Source organism: Onychomys torridus, chromosome 2 (assembly GCF_903995425.1).
Source record: "Onychomys torridus chromosome 2, mOncTor1.1, whole genome shotgun sequence".
Lineage (NCBI taxonomy): Eukaryota > Metazoa > Chordata > Mammalia > Rodentia > Cricetidae > Onychomys > Onychomys torridus.
The window spans coordinates 3,071,123-3,086,694 of NC_050444.1; the positions used below are offsets into that span (position 1 = coordinate 3,071,123).

General features: G+C 42.6%; 1 pseudogene; it reads left to right on the top strand.

Moving 5' to 3' along the window:
• Positions 1-555: 555 nt before the first annotated feature.
• Positions 556-1,753, top strand: LOC118577199 (annotated as a pseudogene).
• The last annotated feature ends 13,819 nt before the right edge of the window (positions 1,754-15,572 follow it).

A 15,572-nucleotide genomic window follows, 5' to 3' on the forward strand; every position in this document is an offset into this window, starting at 1 on the left:
ATTCAGAGATCCTCAGCCAGGCCCCAGGTGGAGCTCTGTGTGTCTAGTTGTCGAGAAGGAGGAGGGACTGTGGGAGCATGAATTGTTGAGCCCAGGATTGGAAAAAGCATGGGGACGAAAGGCCAGATGAATGGAAGCACATCAATTGTGAACCAAAGGCTGTAGAGCCCCCAGCTGGATCAGGCCCTCTGGATAAGTGAGACCATTGAATAGCTTGAACTGTTTGGGAGGCACCCAGTCTGTGGGACCAGGACCTGTCCTTAGTGCATGAGCTGGCTGTTTGGAACCTGGGACTTATACAGGGACACTTTGCTCAGCCTGGAAGGAGGGTCTGGACCTGCCTGTACTGAATCCACCAAGTTTAAATGAATCCTCAGGGAAGTCTTGTCCCTGGAGGACATGGGAATGGAGGGGAGGGGCTGGGGGTAAGGTGGGGGTGGGGGCGGGAGTGGGGAGGACAGGGGAACCCATGGCTGATGTATAAAATTAAAACACAAATGTAATTTTAAAAAAAGGGGAAAAATATTATCCGGCCGTAGTGGAGGAGGTAGAGGGATGGTGTCCCAGCTGCTGCTGCCCCTGAAACCCTGGGAGACCCTCCGAATTCCCAGGGCAGGCTTGAGCCCCACTTTCCATTCTGCTGACTTGGGCCCTACTTTATTGATGAAACCTGGACAACCAACACTTACCAGAGTGCCCCCACCTATTCTTCCCAGGCCATCCCGGCAGACGGGGAGCAGCATCGTAAACACTTTCAGACCTGCTTACAGTTCTTTTTCTTCTTGATACGTAGCCTGTGGGCATTCATTTTATGGAAACTGTAGTCCTTACAGTTATGGATTTAGCGGTTTGGGCCTTAACCGTCTCCAAGTGGATGACCTTCCACCCCACCAGTTTGTTCCGCAAGCCGAGGAGAGCAGTAGAGGTGCGTTTCAGTCCATTGAGAGCATCATGCACTTGTTCGCCTCCGTCAGTATGATGATGGACGCCACCTTTTCAGCTGTCTATACAGGCTTCAGGGCTGTCTTGAATGTAGCAAATCACTTTTTCCAGTTAAAAAATACAGTTTACAAAGGTTTTCTCGGCCTTCGCAATTGTCAGGACTATAAGATACCTGTATAGACGGTGGCAGTGGATGATGGGTTTAAGAAGAGGCTCTGAGAGTGATAACCTGTGGGCAGAAAGTGAAAGAACTGTGGTCTGCCTTGGTGCCGAAGACCAAGCAGCCAACTCAGCAAAATCCTGGCCGATATTCCTCTTCTTTGCTGTTGTCCTTGGTGGTCCTTATCTCATCTGGAAATTTCTGTCAACACACAGTCATGAAGTAACAGACAACATCAACTGGGCAAGTGGTGAGGATGACCATGTAGTTGCTAAAGCAGAATACGATTTTAATGCCACGTCTGATGAAGAAATTTCTTTCCATGCTGGTGTAGCCCTCAAAGAGTAACAGCCCAAAGTGCATGGTTGGCTTCTGGCTAGTCTTGACAGTCAAACTACAAGACTGATACCTGCAAATTATGTCAAAATCCTGGGTAAAAGAAGAGGCAGAAAAACAAAAGAATCCAGTAAAATACTCAAGTAGCAACAGCCTGTTACCAACCCAACATTAATTAAAGGAGTCACTACTGCTAAGTCTTTCCAACTCTTTGGATGAACAGGAAGCTGCCTTTGAATCTGTTTTTTTTGAAACTAATAAGGTTGAGGTGTACCTGTTTCTACAGGGGAAAATAGAGAGAAACAAGATCTTTGATATCTTTCATGTTTTTGTGCAGGTGAACAATACTTTAGAGTACTTTTAAAAAGTATTTCTTACAGAGAAATTAATTTGCAGTTGAATGAAAGCATTTGCTCATGGCTGTCCCAGGCATTTTGCTGCTAGAAGTGACTTAGTCACACACTAATGTGCTGGTCTAGTGATCTGGTTACACTTGGCAATTTATTGGACAACGAGGACATTTGTTTCACCTAGCATTTATATTATGGAGATTGTTGTCAGTTTCATCTTACCTAAATCCCTAGGCTTATTGGAACAGTACATTTGATGAACAGTGGAATACACAAATTGCCTCAGAAGGGATCATTAATGTTTTTTTAAAGTTCTGAGTTAATTGATTTGAAGTCTTCAAAAATTGAGTGATAACATCTACTTACAAGAACAGGCAAAAAGGCTGAATTTTTATAACCTTTTAAGTAAACTATGTAATAAAATTTTCTCATCTGTAAAAAAAAAAAAAAAATTATCCACCATGACCAAGTTGGTTTCATTCCAACTTAGTCATTTTGTATGGTTCAACATACAAAAGCCTGTCAATATAAATAAACTGAAAGAAATAAACCACATAATCACTTCACTATATGTTAAAAAGGCCTTTGACAAAATCCAACACCCCTTTATGATAAAGGTTTTTTAGACATCAAGAATACAAGGAACATACCAAACATAATAAAGGCATCTTACAGCAAGCCAACAGCCAACATCAAATTAAATGGAGACCCTATATCTGATAGAGATCTGATCTCCAAAATATATAAAGAATTAAAAAAAACTAGACATCAAAATACCAAGCAATCCAATTAAAAAATGGGCTATCGATCTAAACAGAGAATTCTCAACAGAAGACTCTCAAATGGCCTAAAGACATTTGTAGTTAGATTTTCCTGCCTGGCCCAGTCAGGACAAATCTCTCTTACCCGCCAGTCCCACAGTCGCTCAGACCCAACCGAGAAAGCACACAGAAACTTACATTGTTTAGAAACTGTATGGCTGTGGCAGGCTTCTTGTTATCTACTTTTTCTGTCTTAAATTAACCCATTTCTGCTTATCTATACTTTGCCACATGGCTTGTGGCTTACCAGTGTCTTTACATGTTGCTTCTCATCGTGGCGGCTGGCGGTGTCTCCCCAGCCTTCTACTTCCCAGAATTCTCTTCTCTGCTTGTCCCGCCTATACTTTCTGCCTGGCCACTGGCCAATCAGAACTTTATTTACACAGAGCGATATCCACAGCAGACACTTAAAGAATTGCTCAACATCCTTAGCCATCAGGGAAATGCAAATCAAAATAACTCTGAGATACTATCGTATACCTGTCAGAATGGCTAAGATAAAAAACATTGATAACAGCTTATGCTGCAGAGGATTTAGAGCAAGAATACTCCACTACTATTGGTGGGAGTGTAAACTTGTATAGCCCCTTTGGAAATCAGTATGTTGGTTTCTCAGAAAATTAATCTACCTAAAGACCCAGCTATACCACTCTTGGGCATCATACCACAAGGACACATGCTCAACTATGTTCATAGCAGCATTATTCATAATAAACCAAAACCTAGAAGCAACCTAGCTAAAGAAATGGATAAAGAAAACGTGTACACAATGGAGTGCTACTCAGCAGTTAAAAAAAAAAAAAAAGACATCATGAATTTTTTTTTTTTGGGGGGGGGGTTGAGACAGGGTTTCTCTTTGTAGCTTTGTGCCTGTCTTGGACCACATTTTGTAGCCCAGGCTGGCCTCGAACTCACTGGGATCCACCTGGCTCAGCCTCCCAAGTACTAGGATTAAAGGTATGCACAACCACCCGGCTCATCATAAAAATTTGCAGGCAAACGGATGGAACTAGAAAATATCATCCTGAGTGAGATAACCTAGACTCAGGACAAACATGGTGTGTACTCACTCATAAGTGGATACTAGATAACCAGACTACAATCCAAAGCTCCAGAGAAGCTAGCTAACTTGGAAGATGCTTAGAGGGATGCATGGATTGCCCTGGGAAGGGGAAATAGATGAGATCTCCATGATTAAATTTGGGATTAGGGGGCATTAGAGGGCAGGGTATGGTGATATTTTATTTGTACTGAAATGTGATTTTATTTGTATGTTAATAAATAAAGTTTGCCTAGAGATGAGAGGTCACATAGTGAGGTCACATAGCAAGCCATAAACAGAAGTCAGGTGGTAGTAGCACATGCGCTTAATCCAATCACATGTCAATGACACAGCCAAACTTAGTGACATGAGCCTTTAATTCCAATACTAAACATAGAGACCTGGAGGTCTGTATAGACAGGCAATGATGTGGAAGTCATGTGGCTAGGCTTAGAACCAATGAGAAGACAGAACTAAAAAGCAATGAAAACACAGGTTAGATGGGAAGAAGCTCTCTCTGTGGAAGGATGGCAGCAAAATGGTAAGACAAAGCTAGTTGTGGCTCTTCGCTAATTCTCTGATCTCTTTGGCTATTACTTCTTTATCTGGCTCTGTATTTCTTATTTAATAAGACTGTTTAAAAATTTGTCTACAGCAGGGTATGAGTGATGAAGACATAAGGGAATGGAATGGTCAAGCTGGAACAGGGACAGAGTGGGAGAACAATAAGCCAGATACCAGATAGAGGGAGACACCATGGGGATAGTAAGAAGCTTGTGAAATTCTCAGGAATCCATAAAGATGACTCCAGCTTAGACTACTAGCAATACTGGAGAGGGTGCCTGAACTGGTTTACCCCAGTAATCGGATTGAGACTTCATCCAGCAACTGATGAAAGCAGGTACAGAGATTCACAGCCAAGCAATAGTCCGAGCTCCAGGAGTCAAGTCAAAGAGAGAGAAGAGGGAGACTCTGAGCAAGAGGCATCAAGATCATGATGGGGAAACCTACAGAGACAACTAAACCAAACTAGTTAGAACTCATGAACTTCAAACCAACAGCTGTGGAGCCTCAATGGGACTGGAGTAGGCCCTCTGCACAAATGAGACAGTTGTGTGGCTCTATTTGCTTAAGGGGCACCCTAGCAGTAGGATCAGGATCCATTCTGGTGCATGAGCCAGCTTTTTGGAACCCACTACCTATGGTGAGACATCTTGCACAGCCTCTATGAAGGGGGAGGTGCTTAGACTGTTGTATGAATTCTAAAATGGTCTTTTAATAAAGAAACCCAGAACCAGATATTTGGGTAAATGCTAAAAGATCAGAGAGACAAAAGATCAAGCTACTTCTTACCTCACCAACTCTAGGAATCCTCTGATTTAATGTCTCTGAGTCCTCAGCCAAAAGGGGTCCAGCCAAAAAGGGGCTTCAGCTAAAAATGGCTTGAGTTCCTGTCTCCTCATGCCTTATATACCTTTCTCAGCCCAGCCCTATTACTTCCTTCCTAGTGCTGGAATTAAAGGCATATATGCTTTCCAATACTGGTAACAAAGGCATGAAATTTCAAGTGCTAGGATTAATGGTGTGTGATTCCCAAGTACTGGTATTAAAGGTATGTGCCACCACTGCCTGACATCTATGTTTAATCTAGTGGAATGTTCTGTTCTCTGATATTTAGGCAAATTTTATTAGGGTACAACAAAATATCACACTTATCCCTTTTTGTCTAAAATAATAAAGGAAGGTTATAAGAAAAACTATATATACTGTGTACTATAAGTATAAACAATATATATAGTCAAAATTTACACTAACAGTGTCTGATCCATTAATATTTGACAGATTCAGAGAAAATATTCCATTATTTGCCCGGTTTTGGTGAATCCAAAGTGTTGTACCTAATTCACTATCTTAACTTGTATTACCAACTGAAAACTATCTTTTGAGGTCTTTCAAACTTATACACTTTATACCCCTTTAGTGAGTTTCTTTTTCTTTGTTAACAAGGAAAACTATAACTATAACTATAACTAGCTAGTCTTCAACTCCATTAGAGACCCAAGAAGGAAATAATATTACGTAAGTAAGCAGTAAGTCCAAACTAGTGACTCCAAAACTTGTGAGAAATGACAGAAACAGCTGGCTACCTGGATAGTCACCCAAGCTTCCTCTGCAATGTTGTGGCATCCATCTCCAGCCTTCAGGCCTTGCATATCTTATAGACTCATCTGCAAATCAGGATTTTCTGAAGAGCTGTCCTATGTTGTATTGGCAAGGTTTGACAGTCCTTTCTTTTATGTCCTGTTTGTCTGTTTTGGACAGCATACTGTCAGCAGTCAAGGAAAGGACATGTTCTTGCCCAGTGGCTAACTTTTGCCACAAAGAAGCTAAACTCTATATGGAGTTTCATCAGTGTTCATCATCTTCTCTGAAGTAGATTGGTGCTTTCAAGAGCAGACATGTCTCATTGTCATAAAAAAAAAAAAGAATCTATGTTATTAAAACATCTTTAATGTCATATTCTGTAGATCTCTGAAGTGTTTGAAGATGACCTGTTTATCTAAAATATATCTGTTTGACCTTGAAAACATACCTAACCTGACTATAAGTTCAACTGTAATGACTAACTGCTAATTTGCATTTCTTTATTATCCTAATTAGTGAGTAATAACTTTCAAAGACTGGTAATGTGCATTTCATTATTAAATGAGCTGTATAGGTACAATACCTTGAACAAGATTAGAAACAGATGTACAGTGTGTTCTGTCAATGTTAATCTCAAATTTGTATCAATATAAAAAATTTGTATACAATGTATACAAATACAATCCAATATAAAATATTTGAAAGGAGTAGTTGCTTTTTAAAGGTAGATTCAACAATCTACCCTTTTATCTTATCATATCTTTATTCTCCCTTTTTTCTTTTCAGAGTAGATTCAATAATCTACCCTTTTATTCTGCTGTTTCTATATCTCTTTTTTTTCAGACTGGATTCAATAATCTACCCTTTTATCCCATCATATCTATATCTAATCTATTTTCTTATCTTATCATATCCACAGTCTACCTTTTTTCTTTTCAGAAAAGATTTAATAATTTACCCTTTCATTCTATCATTTCTATATATTTTTTCAGAGTAAATTCAATAATTGACCCCTTTATCCTATCATATCTATATCCTTTTTTTTTTGTTTTCAAAACAAGAATGCTGAGTCTAACCTCCTTTTTTAGCCTTTTTTTTTCTGACCAGTAACAATTAACAACTTATAACCAACCATCCTAAATAATGACAATTATCCAAAACCCACTGAATGACCAAAAACCACCCACTCCAACTCTTAGGAAAGTGAGTGTGGAATTCTTAAACATACTTCCTGCTGTCTTAGGGTGAAGGCATCTTTATGGGATCCTGAAAAAAATTTGGTTTAATTGAAAGTCCTGGGAGAGGCAGTTGCATCATTTCACCTAGCAATCTCAATATTGTCCTGATCAGTTTGTAGTCCAAATCTGATCTTTGGATGGTGTTTGTCAACTTAATGGCATTATCATTGCCCATGTAGAGTTGTCATTGTGGGATCACATCATCTCTTCAAAGACTTCAAAGGTCACTATTAGGCATGGTCATAGTTCACTGCAGAAAATATTTTTGGTGGGATATTTTTTTCTGGATGATTTGTCATTTTTCTTGAGATGTCTTATTGTCCAGTGTTCTTGAGATTCCTTAACTTTGATTCTCCTGAAAGACAAAAACAAAACCATTTCTCAACCCTAATTTTGAGGAGGTTCCTTTTTGGCAAGTTATATCTGATCAAATAAAAAGATTTTATCAGTTGTATAAGTTAATTTAAATTGAATTGTCATGCTGGTTGATGAACTATCACCCCTTCTAATTAAGAGGTCTTTCTTGTTCAAATCATACCTTAATTATTTTGATAGTATCCATAACATTTCTTCTCCTGTGGAAACAGAAGCAAAACCTCATCCCCAATGTAATACATATCCTGGTTTCCTTTCTGAGGTCAGCACATCTTTAAAGTACACAGGCTGATTCTATAATCATGCATTTGCTAGAGGTTATAGCCATCTTGGGTATACCTGTACAAATTAAGACTGGCAATTCTCCAGCACATGTCTCTGCTAAAATGAATAATTTTTTTGTTTATTTCAATATAAGGCATATTACAGCTATACTACATAATCCTATAGTCCAAGCAGTCATAGATAGATAAAATCATACTATAAAGGCTATGCTGATCCTTTAAATTCTATAGTTTTTTTCTATTATCTGATGTGTCTCCACAGCTGTTGTTCTTTTCTCATTACTATTGAGAAAATTCAAAGTTACTAAACCATTTTGTAATCTATTTCTGGGGGTCTTTATTACCCCTTTCTGTCTATTTAACATATCCTTTAGAGTATGAAACATGACAGAATCCACTAATAAGAGTTTTATTAAGATAAGGTAAAGAGACAGAGGTACACAGGCCTGTAGAAAGACACATGAGTGAAGATGGAGCTGGAAATCATGGCGCCAGCTTATAAAGACTGGGTGGCGCCTGTTCACACTGGCCCATGTGGCTATTCCACACGTGTGTAGATCATATGGTTGTGCTGCATGTTTTACTCAACCACGAAAAGCCACAGGGTCCTGGTCATGTGAGATGTTTTGACCCAGAAATGACTAGGCAGAAGTGACTAGGTCCCGCTGGGCATGTGCAATCATGTCCAACCATGGGGGTGTGCTGTGAATCCATATCATCCTGGACTCTTGTTTTTTTTTTTAAAGAAAAAAATGGCAAATGAGTGGGTATGGAGCATCATTTCTCTCAAAGACTGCTTCTGGTTGAATGGTGGACATCAGTTGGTGTAGTGGATAGCCATCTCAGCATTGGCCTGGAAGTTCCAACCCCCACTGAGGCTTCGGTAATGGTCATGCCCACAAGGCAGGGCGGAGGAGGAAGTGGAAGACCAAGGATCGAGAGGAGGTCTCTTTCTTGGGTCCAGGACCCTGGACTCTGGAGGTAGACCGAGAAGAGTTCTCCAGAGAACACCACCAGACTGTGCTATACCTTTGCCAGACCCTGCAACCTACCCCTTTGTTTGTAAGTTACCCCACAAAATAAACCTCCCTTTTAACTATGTGGAGTGGCCTTAATAATTTCACCAATAAGTTGGATCTTGGGGAAATGGGGAGGATAGCTTCTGAAGTCCTGGGATGATGGTGGGAGTTCTGGGATGAAGTTCTGTTGTCCCTGGTTCTGTAGCTGTCCATCCTTCATGGTGTGGCTGGAAACCTTTTGTCTGACAAGATACTGGTGATAGAAAAAGCTTAGAGAGAAAAGAATCATTATTATTATTTTTTTTTGAAGTTGACATTTATCTGAGGTAGATCTGGCCTGTCCAGATGGAGAGATGTTAAAAAGTGCTGTGAGAGAATTAATGATTATTATGGTGTTTTAGGACTCTGCTTAATTTTTACCTGAGACAAGCTTTATTAGAGGTAGTTTATTTAAGGCATCTGTTCCCTTCATTAGTTTAGCATTCAGGAAATGCAGGTGATCAGTTGCTGAGTATTTAACAATGATAGACTGTTACATTACATTTTTTCCCTACCACCTGTATATTTTGATGGTCTTTTTGCCTCTGACTCTGTGTGGCCCTAGTTGGGAAAGGAAGGGGAGATACCTTATTCCTCTGGAATTGGTGACAAGGCAGTGGATCCTGATGTCCTCTGGAGCTTGAGAAAACAAGGCCCTGTTCTTGTTGCTGTATATGAAGAGAGATTTTTCTGGGATGGGGGTGAGATAAAATGTTTTAGATGAGACAGGTGGACCCAGTGAGGAAAGTCCTCGAGTTTAGCAGCTGTAGAAGTCACAAAAATTACCTTGAAGGGTCCCTGCCACTTAGGGGAAAGGGGTAAAGGGCACTGACATGGAAGGAAAAGAAGAACGTGATCCCCATGTGGATTATAGGTGGGCAAGGATTGTCACATGGCTGAAGTAAGAAATGGTCTGCGAAGGTCCATAGGATAGACTTTAGATGACATACCAGGGGAGTTAATGGGCTATCTGGAACAGTTGGAGGATTGGATAGAAGACCTGGTGTTAGAACTGGCCTTCCATACATTAGTTCAAATGAAGAAATTGAAAGAGGCTTTTTAGGAAGAATCCTGAGCCTAAGGAGAGCTAAAGGCAATAATCTTACCCAGTCAAGGTGAATTTCCTGTGACATTTTAGTAAGAATAGTTTTTAAAGACTGGTTGGTTCACTCCACCTTACCTGAGGATTGAGGATGGTATGGGATATGAAAATGCCAAGGGATGTTAAGAGCCTTAGCTAGTGTCTGGGAAATCTGAGAGGTGAACTCCAGGCCATTGTCAGACTGAAGAGAAGCAGGAACCCCAAACTAAGGGATAATTTCTCAGAGAAAGAAGTCTGCAACTGTCTGGGCCTGCTTATTAGAAACCAGGTATGCCTCCACCCAGTTTGAAAATTAGTCCACTATCATGAGGAGATATTTGACTTTCATGACGGTGGGGATATGGGTAAAATCAAGCAGCCAGTCAGTCCCTGGAAGGTAAATCTCTAGCCTGGTGGGTGGGAAAAGGCTGACTTCTGTACCTGGTATTAGGATCTGCTTTTTGGCAAATCTCACAAGAGGCAATAATAGTTCTTAAGAACTATAAGTCCTCAGAGGTGTGCTGCAGGTGAGCTTTTACAATTGAGACAGAGCAAGATTATTAGGATGGAAGAGCTGGTGTAGATAGGAACAAATTTGTCTAGTGTCAGGGGTTCCCTGTGAGCGTGTAAGCTGTTCTGTATGGATTCCCTGTGGTGGGTGGGGTGAGACTTGGCCCTGGAGGGCTGCTGTCCTGGCTGCCTGGTCATCCCGGTTGTTTTCCTTAGAGATGATAGAGCTATTGGTCTGATGAGACCAGCAGTGGCTAATTCCTATAGCCTTGGGGAGGTGGGAAGCCTCCAGCATGGCCATTATTTGGCCTGAGTTAGATATGGATCTCCCATTTGCTGTGAGAAGGCCTCCCTCCAAATAGCAGCATGGGACAGGAGGATATGAAAAGCATATTTGGAGTCTGTGCAAACATTTAGATATTGTCCCTGTGCCAATTGGAAGGTACAAGTGGGAGCTATTAGATCAGCCTGTTGGTTAGTGGTGTGTGTGGGTAATGCCTGTGCCTCTATTATCTCAGTATCTGACACTATGGCATAACCCACTTTATGGGTCCCTTCATATAAAAAGGAGCTGCCATCTGTGTACCAGGTATAAGTAGCCTGAGGCAATGTGCCCTCCTGTATGTGTGAAGGGTGAGGTAACATTTCCTCTAAGGTTTCGGTGCAGGAATGAGAAGGAGAATAGTCAGCATTAGGTTGAGGGAGGAGGCTTGAAATATTAAGAGGTGGACAGGTCTGGAAAGTAAGTGTGGCATCCTCTAGCAATACTACCTGGAGAGAAAGAATCTGGGAAGGAGGTAAAGTTTGTAAGCCTTTATAAGCTAAGAGATGGGACAGGTTATGGTGAGAGAAGGCAGTAATAGGTGACCCAAAGCTTAGCTTCTTTGATTCTTGAATAAGGAACTCTGCAGCTGCTAAGCCATGGATGCAAGATGTCCAGCCCTGATTGGTAAAGTCCAACTTCTTTGACAGGTATGCTACAGGTGCAAAGGAGGGTCCCAGCTGATGCCTTATAGTTCCCAGAGCAAATCCCTCCTTCTCTGCTTAATAGAGGGAGAAGGGATGGGTTACATTTGGGAGATGAAGCACTGGGGCCTAGAGAAGAGCCTGTTGGAGCTTCTGGAAAAGTTTAGTGACAGGATAGAGGAGGGGCTCATATGGCGAGCCCTGAGCTGCCTTGAATAAGGGGGGAGCAAGGAGAGAAAAAGATGGAACCCAAGACTGTAAGAAGCCAGCTATTCCTAGGAAAGACAGAATCTCCTGTTCAATAGAAGGGAGTGTAAGAGACTGGATTAGATGCTTTCTGTCTACAGTAATATCCTTGTGGGTTGGAGTAATGGTTAGACCCAAATAGGTGACCTGGGGAATGGACAGCTGAACTTTAGAAGGAGATACACTGTAACCTCAGCTGTATAAGAAATTTAGGAGAGCAGAGGTGTTAGTTTGGCTAACCTGTAAGGATGGCTACAGAGTAAAATATCATCTACATACTGTATTAGTTTAGAGCCAGGGAGAGACAGAGAAAGTAGGCCATAGGCCAGAGCCTGACCAAATAGGTGTGAACTGTCCCTGAATCCCTGTGGCAGAACAATCCAGATTAGCTGTGTAGACAGGTGAGTGTCAGGGTCAGCCAGTCCAGATGAAAGGAAAGATATTTTGAGACTGAGGACTGAGAGGATTAGAAAAGAAGGCATCCTTGAGATCTAGAACTAAGAAGTGAGAGGTTCCTGAAGGAATAGTTGACAGGAAAGTATAAGGGTTAGGCTCTCCAGGGTAGAGGGGGACCACTGCAGAGTTAATGAACTGGAGGTCTTGAACCAGGTGGTAGGTTTCATTAGACTTTTTAACTGTAAGTATGGGAGTGTTAAAAGGTGAAGAGGTTGGGCAGAACAGCTTTTTCTTGAGAAGGTCAGAAATGATAGGCTTAAGTCCTCTTAGGCTCTGGAGTGAGAGAGGGTACTGAGCTTGGGTGATATATCTGGTGGGGTTTTGTAGCTGGATAGTAATAGGCTGATGGTGTCTAGCAATAGAAGGATTCTGGGTATCCCAGACTTTGGGGTCTACCTGAGAGGCTGGCAAGGGAAAAGAATTGTTAGAGTCAGTGGAGTGAGTGGCTAGGAGAAGGAGAAGAGGAGCTGCTGGTGCGTCTGGGACAAGGCAAATGTGGGGAGTGAAAGAAATGGACGCTCCTACCTTAGCTATAAGATCCCTTTCCATTAAAGGTACAGGGCAGCTTGGCACCACTAAGAATGTGTGTGTGAGAGGGATGCCTCTGAAAATGCAATTAAGTGGTGGTGTCTGATGAGGCAGATAAGGCTGTCCTCCAACCCCAACAATAGGGAGATGAGAAGGAGAGGTAGGCCCTCAAAACTCTCTCAACACAGAGTCGGTAGCTCTGGTGTCCAAAAGGAATAAGATGGGGCACCCATTTACTTTTATCACTACCCTAGGTTCCCTGTGTGAGATGAGAGTGGCCAGGGCGGAAATCACGCAGTGTCAGTCATCGCTGTAGGCCAAGCCTAGAAAGTCAGCTGGAGGGTGGTCTTCATCTGGTGTTCTTATGTCGCTTGGGACATTAGGATAGTCAGTTGACCAGTGACCCTTTTGGCAACATTTTGAACAAGGCCCTATTTGTGCCCTTTATGGGGCGGTGGTGTAAGCCTGAGCCCTATGGCCTCCTTTCCCACACATGAAACAGGGACCAAGTAGCTTTTGGGGAGCGGTCGGATAGTGTTTGCCAGCATCTAGCACCTCCTTTTTTGGGCCTTCTCATTTCTCCCATGGTACACCTTAAATGCTATTGCCAGCACATCTGCCTGTGGGGTGAGAGGGCCTTTCTCTAAACGTTTAAGTTTATCCCTAATGTCTGGGAAGCTCTGTGAGACAAAGTGGGTCATTAGGAGCTGCCTGCCCTCAGGGCTCTCTGGGTCTAAGCTAGTGAACTGAAGTAGAGCCTTGGTGAGCCGCTCTAAGAAGTGAGACAGATTTTCATCCTTACCTTGAATTATCATTTTTAGTTTTTCATAGTTTACTGGTTTTAGGGCAGCCTTATGGAAGCCTGTCAGGAGACAGGTAATAAACCTATCGCTGGCTAGAGAGCCACCCTGGGTGTTATAGTCCCAGTGTGGTTCTTGGTCAGGGACGCCTCAGTCCCTGGAGGGTGTGAGGGATTAGTCCGGTGAACCCCATCTGCATGAGTCCTAGCCTGTTCCCACACCTGCCTGGGCTCCTCAGGAAGTAAACTATTAGAAAGTATCATGTATATATCATGAAAGGTGAGACGTTATATATTTAAACTGTTTAACAAAGGAAGCAGAATTAGAAGTATAAGAACCCAGCTTACTTTCTATCTGAGAGAGCTCTGTGAGAGAGAATGGAACATGAACCTTAATCAGTCCATCTACACCGGACACCTTTCATAAAGGAAGAATAGTTGACAGGTTTGAATGGCTGGAATCAGGCCCTTTAGCAGTTCAAGAATGAGTGGCAGGAGGAGTGAAGGTTGGAGCCAGGGCAGGGCCTTTGGAAATGGCCACTGCTGAGGAAGAATCTGCTTTAGAAGAAGAGGAATCTGGAAGAGGAGCTGAAGGAACAGTCGCCCTAGGAGTAGGGGTGAGAGCCAGAGGCCGGATAGTTGGAGGTTTGTTAGGGGGATCTAGAGTCAGAGATTCCAGCATCAGAGAATCTTCCAGTATAAGCATAGCTAGGAGCACATGAGCAGGAGAAAAGGAATCCAGAAGAGACGGTTTAGCACTGAGAAAGAAGAAACCAATGACATAGGGCTATTCCTTCCATTTGTCTGTTTGCTGGCAGAAATTAGATAATTCCCATAAAATATTAGAATCTAAGGAGCTGCTCAGCAGCCATTTTTGTTATTTTCTTAAGCATATTTGGGCCATCTCTTAATACAGAGATGGATAAGCTTAGGAATCTTTAAATAAGGCATTAAACTGAGAGGTTTTAAAGCCTAAAGAAGACAGCCTAAGGGAGAGGTAGGACTGATGGGGTTGGAAGTCTTATTTCCCATGTCTGCAACAGAGAGGCAAAAAATTAAAAAATAATAATAAATAAAAAACATGATCCAGAGCCAAGGCCCCAGGCGTCCCTAAAGCCAAGGTGGATCTTCCCCAGGCACAAACTGCCAGACAAACCATCAGCTGAAAGGCAGGAGCCTATGCTGTGTGAAGCAAGGATTCCCTGGAAATCCAGAACAGCGTCTACCACTTCCTCAAGCCAGAAAAACATGCTGCCTCCACACAGCCTCAGGATGCACCCAACGACGGTGGTCCAACCACGAGGAATATCTCAAACTGCAGACATGGGAGATGGCTAGAAATCTAAGCCTGCAATAGGGGCCAACTGTAGCCAATAACGACGGTGGTCGGGGGTTGCCCTGGTTTCAAGAATACTCAGTGAGATGACAGATGCTCAACTTTCATTCCCACAGATTCAGAAAACTATTTATGCTGGCTGAAAAGTGGGGGACTCACCAATGGAAGCAGCGGTGTTGCATGCAGATTCCTGTGGCCAGGCAAATGGACAGTGGTCTGTTGCGGATGGAGCCGCCCTGGTTTACGGGTTTCTGGGCACAGAATGCCTGGAAGCACCTGTTTGGTCACAGCACCAGATGTTGGTTTATTTGCGGCACTCTTAGCCTGTGAGGAAACATCACGGAAACACGACAGAATCCACTAACAAGAGTTTTATTAAGATAGTAAAGAGACAGAAGTGCACAGGCCTGTGGAAAGACACATGAGTGAAGATGGAGCTGGGAATCAAGGCGCCAACTTATGAAGGCTGGGTGGTGCCTCTGCACACAGGCCTATGTGGCTATTCCACACATGTGCGTAGATCATATGGTTGTGCTGCGAGCTTTACACAACCACGCAAAGCCATGGGGTCCTGGCACGTGAGACGTTTTGACCCAGAAATGACTAGGCAGAAGTGACTAGGTCCTGCTGGACATGTGCAATCATGCCCAACTGTGGGGGCATTTTGTGAATCCATATCACACTGTCCTTCAGAATAAAAGTGTCCTTTGATTCAACAATTCACGCTCTTGCAGTCCCTCCTTTTTCTCGACAGTTGGACACCACCTGAAGCACAGGACAAATAGCCAATCGAAAGAAAGCACATGAATTATGAACCAACGGCTGGGGAGCCCCCAGCTAGATCAGGCCCTCTGGATAAGTGAGACAACTGAATAGCTTGATCTGTTTTGGAGGCACCC